Below are 6,053 nucleotides of genomic sequence, written 5' to 3'. Positions count from 1 at the left end.
CAGGGAGCTTAAAAGGAGGCTGCCTCTAGATGTCTGAAAATTTCCCTGATGGTCATTGTGGTGTCTGTGATCAGCCTGAGCTAACCAGCCCCAGGCCCATGGCCACGCTAGCCTGGGCCTCGACCTCCTGACCTCCCTATGCATCTTTCAAACTTGACCTCACCTGCTTTGCTTCAAACCACAGCCCATAAAGCTCCCAGCACTTGATTCATCACAGCAAACTGTTTTTCAATACCAGAAACCTTTAGGGGAGCTTTGGCCAACAACAACAACACAAATGAATTTTCACAATAAAAAGCCATCTTTTTTTGTTACTGAGGCTGGAGTGCAGTGGTGTGATCTCAGCTCACTGCAACCTCTGCCTCGCGGCTTAAGTGATCCTCCCTGCTCAGCCTCCTCAGTAGCTGGGTCTACAGGCGTGCACCACCACGCCTAGCTAATTTTTTGGATTTTTTTTGTAAAGACAGGGTTTCACCATGCTGCCCAGGCTAGTCACAAACTCCTGAGCTCAAGCAATCCACCTGCCTCATCCTCCCAAGGTGCTGGGATTACAGGCATGAGCCACTGCACCCCATGTGATGATTTGCTTTTTTACTGTTGAATTTTGAGAGTTGTATATTCTACCTACTAGTCCTTTGTTGAATATGTGGTTTGCAAATATTTTCTCCCAGTCTGTAGCTTGTCTTTTCATCCACTTAACAGAGTCTTTCACAAAACAAAAGTTTTAAATTTCGATAAAGTCTGAATTATCCATTTTTCCTTTTATGGATCACACTTTTGTTACCCAATCTAAACACTCTTTGAATTTTCTCCTGTGTTTTATTCTGAAAGTTCCATAATTTTATTTTACATTTAAGTCTGTGATCCATTTTGAGTTGAATTTTATAGGAGGTGTGAGATTTGATAGAGGTTTTAATGTCTTTTTTTGGTTTTGGTTTGATTTCTTTTTTTTTCTTTTTTTCTTTTTTTTTTTTTTTTTTGCCTGTGGATGTCTGATTGTTCTAGCTCTATTTGGTGAAAAGACTCTCATTGAATTGCTTTTGCAACTTTGTAAAAAATCAGTTGGACATATTTCTGGATTCTCTGTTCTGTTTCACTGATCTGCATGTCTATCTCTCTGTTAATAACAGTCTTGATTACTATACCTATATAGTAAGTCTTAAGGCCGGGAGCAGTGGCTCATGCCTATAATCCCAGTACTTTGGGAGGCCGAGGTGGGTGGATTACTGGAGGTCAGGAGTTCAAGACCAGCCTGGCCAACACGGTGAAACCCCATCTCTAATAAAAATACAAAATTAGCTGGGTGTGGTGGCATGTGCCTGTAATCCCAGCTACTTGGGAGGCTGAGGCAGGAGAATCGCTTGAACCTGGGAGGCAGAGGTTGCAGTGAGCCAAGATCGCTCCATTGCACTCCAGCCTGGGCAAAAAGCGAAACTCTGTCTCAAAAAAAAAAAGTCTCAAAATCAGGTAGACCAGTGGTCCCCAACTTTTTGGCACCACAGACAGTTTCATGGAAGACAATTTTTCCATGGATGTTGTGGAGTTGTTTTCAGGATGATTCAAGCACAATACCTTTATTGTGCACTTTATTTCTATTATGATTACATTGTAATATATAATGAAATAATTACACAACTCACCATAATGTAGAATCAGTGGGAGCCCTGAGCTTGTTTTCCTACAACTAGACAGTCCCATTTGGGGGTGATGGGAGACAGTGACAGATCACCAGGCATTAGATTCTCATAAAGAGCATACAGCCTAGATCCCTCGCACGCATAGTTCACAATAGGGTTTTGTTCCTATGAGAATCTAATGCCGCTGCTGGTCTGACAGGAGGCAGAGCTCAGGTGGTAATGTGAGCAATGGGGAGTGGCTGTAAATACAGATGAAGCTTCATTCATAGCTGCTCACCTCCTGCTGTGCAGCCAGGTTCCTAACAGACCACAACCCGTACGGGTCTGTGGCCCAGGGGTTGGGGACCTCTGAGGTAGATTGTTATTAATTCCTCCCAAGTTATTGGTTTGTTTGTTTGTTTGCCACAAGGTTTCACTCTGTCCCCCAAGCTGGTGTGCAGTGGCATGATCATAGCTCACTGCAGCCTTGAGCGCCTGGGCTCAAGGAATCTGCCACCCTCAACCTCCTGAGTAGCTGAGACCACCATGCCCAGCTAATTTTTTAAATTGTTGTGTAGAGATGGAGTTCTTGTATGTTGACCAGGCTGGTCTCAATCTCCTGGCCTTAAGTGATCCTACCAGCTTGGCCTCCCAAGTGTTGGGATTACAGGTCTGAGCCACTGCACCCAGCCCCAACTTACTCTTTTTCAAAATTGTTTCAGCTGTCCTAGTAATATTCTCTATCTTTCTATATAAATTTTAGAATAATGTTATCTATATCTACAGAATATCTTGCTGGGATTCTGATAGAAATTACATTAAACCTGTATATCAATTGGGGAGCATTGACTTTTTTTACTATGCTGAGTCTTCCAATTCAAGAACACAGTATGTCTCTCCATTTATTTATTTATTTTTAATGTCTTTCATCAGCATTGTGGAGTTTTCAGCATACAGGTTCTATACACATTTTGTTAGCTTTCCACCTAATTATTTTATTTACTTATTTTTGGTGATTTTAAATGGTATTGCATTTTAATTTTGCTGCCTATGAATGAGTTCATTGCTAGTATATGGAAATAATTTTTGTATAATTATATTTTGCAACTTTGCTGAACACATTAGTTCTAGGAGGTTTTTTCTTTTTTTTTTGGTAGATTCTTTGAGATTTTCTACATAGATAATCATGTGATCTGCATGTAGAAAAGGTTTTTTTCCTCTTTTTCTACCTATTTGTTAGTGGTTTATCGCATTGGCTAAAATGTTCAGCACTATGTTGTAGTATGAGCTGACATCCTTGCCCTGTTGCTGATCTTCGGGGAGAGCGTTCAATTTTTCATTGTTAAGGACCAACGTTAGCTGTAGGTTTTTTGTAGATGCTCTTTATCAAATTGTGGAAGTACTCCTCTCTTATTTTTTGAGAGCTTTTACTATTAATGAATGTTTAATTTAGTCAAATGCTTTTCTATACTGACTGATATAATATATGATTTTTCATCTTCAGCCTGTTTTTTTTTTTGTTTGTTTTTTTGTTTGTTTCCTTGAGACAGAGTCTTGCTCTCTTGCCCAGGCTGGAGTGCAATGGTACCATCTGGGCTCACTGCAACCTCCGCCTCCTGGGTTCAAGCAATTCTCCTGCCTCAGCCTCCCAAGTAGCTGGGATTACAGGTGCCTGCCACCACACCTGGCTAATTTCTGTATTTTTAGTAGAGACAGGGTTTCACCATGTTAGCCAGGCTGGTCTTGAACTCCTGACCTCATGATCCGCCCGCCTCGGCCTCCCAAAGTGGGATTACAAGTGTGAGCCGCTGCGCCCAGCCAAAAACTTAGATCTTTAACACGATGAAATAACCAAGATAGGTGGAAAAGCATTATTTCTTCTTTTCTTTCTTTCTTCTTTTTATTTTTATTTTTTGTTAATTTATTTTTTTTGAGACAGAGTCTTGCTCTGTCTCCCAGGCTGGAGTGCAGTGGTGCAATCTCGGCTCACTGCAAGCTCCACCTCCCAGGTTCATGCCATTCTCCCGCCTCAGCCTCCCGAGTAGCTGGGACTACAGGCGCCCACCACCACGCCTGGCTAATTTTTTATTTTATTTTATTTTATTTTTTGTATTTTTAGTAGAGACAGGGTTTCACCATGTTAGCCAGGATGGTCTTGATCTCTGGACCTCATGATCCGCCCGCCTCAGCCTCCCAAAGTTCTGGGATTACAGGCGTGAGCCACCGCACCCAGCCTCTTTTCTTTTCGTTTTAGATGGAGTCTCGCTCTGTTGCCCAGGCTGGAGTGCAGTGGCGTGATCTCAGCTCATTGCAACCTCCGCCTCCGGGTTCAAGCGATTCTCCCACCTCAGCCTCTGGGTAGCTGAAGTTACAGGCGTGTGCCACCAAGCCTGGCTAATTTTTATAATTTTAGTAGAGACAGGGTTTCACCATGTTGGCCAGGCTGGTGTTGAATCCTGGCCTCAGGTGATCTGCCCTCCTCGGCCTCCCAAAGTGCTGGGATTATAGGCATGAACCACTGTGCCTGGCCTCAGCCATTATTTCTTTGAGTACTTTTTTTTAGCCCTGTCTTCCTTCTTCTCTCTTTCAGGGACTCTGATGGCACAAATATTAAATCTTTTGTTATAGTCCTACAGGTCCTGTATTTTTCAGTGTATTTTCTCTCTGTTGTTCAAATTGGGCAATTTCTATTGCTCTCTCTTCCAGTTCACTGATTCTTTCCTGTTCCCCGATTCTGCTATTCAGCCCACCCACTGAGGTTTTTATTTCAGTTATTGTGTTTTTCAGTTCGAAAATTCCCACTGGATCTCTTTATACCTTCTGTTTCTTTGCTGAGACTTTCTATGTTTTATTTTTTACTTGTTTCAAGCACGTTCGCAGTTGGTCCTTGAAGCATTTTATAATGGCCACTTTAAAATCTTTGTCAGATAATTCTAACATCTCTGTCATCTCAGTGTTGAAATCTATTGATTGCCTTTTTTTCATTCAGTATGAGATATTTCTGATTCTTAGGATGAGTGCTTTTTGGAAACCTGGATATTTTCGTATTATGTTATGAGACTTTGGAGTTTGTTAAGCCTCCTGTTTTAGCTGGCTTTCTCTGATTACTGCTCCAGCAGGGGAAGGGGAGCACCACCTAGTTACAGTTAGGTGGAGATAGAAGTCCACGTTCTCCACTTGGCCTCTGTTTATATCTTGCAGGAGGCTGCCCACTCATTACTATTGGGCAGGGATGGAAGTTCCAGCATCCTCATGTTCTCCACTGATACCACTGTGGAGGTGGCTTCATTACTACTGGGCAGTAGTGAAAGACTTGACTCTTCACCTCTGACATCACCCCAGAAGGGAGGGAGAGGGACACTTCATTACTACCAGGTCAGTTGCAGGTCCAGGCTTCCCATGTGGTCTACACTGACACGGCAGCAGGAAAGTCTCAATTTTGGCTGGTGGGAAAGTTAAGGTGCCTTGTTATAGACTGACGAGGGCAGAAATCTAGAGTCCTGGACTGGGCGCAGTGGCTCACACCTGTAATCCTAACACTTTGGGAGGCTGAGGTGGGAGGATTGCTTGAGCCCAGGAGTTTGAGACCAGCCTGGCCAACATAGCAAAACCCCATCTCTACAAAAACAAAAAAAAATTAGCCAAGTATAGTGGTGTAAGACTGTATTCCCAGCTATTCGGGAGGCTGAGGTGGGAGGATCACCTGAGCCCAGGAAGGTCGAGGCTGCAGTGAGCTGAGATCATGCCATTGCACTCCAGCCTGGGCGACAGAGTGAGACCCTGTCTCAAAAGAAACCTAGAGTCTCCACTAAGCCTTTGCTGGTATGGGTGGAGGTGAGACCAGTTTTTTTGTTTTGTTTGTTTTGCTTTGTTTTGTTTTTGTGGTTTTTGGCTGGAGCTGAGTGCTTATTGTCCAAACATTTTATGTCTAGCCAGGATGTCCCTTTCTTGGTCCTTTGGCTGGAGAGAGCAGGCTTTTCTCATTTGGTGGTGTTTCTTGCTCTGTGCCCACTGACATTTCTGGGTTGCTGGCCTTTTCAGCTCCAAGTGTGTCATGTATGAGGCAAAAGGAAAACCCAGGAAAATCACCACTGTGTTGTTGCTTGAGTCCCACATTCCCTAGTCTGTCTGCCTTCTCTCCATCTTTCAGAGTCTTCTTGTGTTTGTTTTGGTTATAACTTCCAGGGTTTTTAGTTGTACTTACTGGGAAGAATAGGAAAAAGTAGGCCTACTCCATCATCTCAGAAGCAGAAGAACCAACTCACTTAAAAAAATAAAGAAATAAGCACCAGCTCTGCTCTGCCCTTGAACTAGGCAATAAGCAAGAATATCCATTAAATCACAGGTCTGATGGTGCTAGTTTGTGTGTGTGTGTGTGTGTGTGTATGCATATGTATAAACAGTTTTGTTGAAGTATATGACATGCAGTAAACTTCA

Source organism: Symphalangus syndactylus, chromosome 11 (assembly GCF_028878055.3).
Source record: "Symphalangus syndactylus isolate Jambi chromosome 11, NHGRI_mSymSyn1-v2.1_pri, whole genome shotgun sequence".
NCBI lineage: Eukaryota > Metazoa > Chordata > Mammalia > Primates > Hylobatidae > Symphalangus > Symphalangus syndactylus.
Note: the sequence above shows the minus strand (reverse complement) of the source record.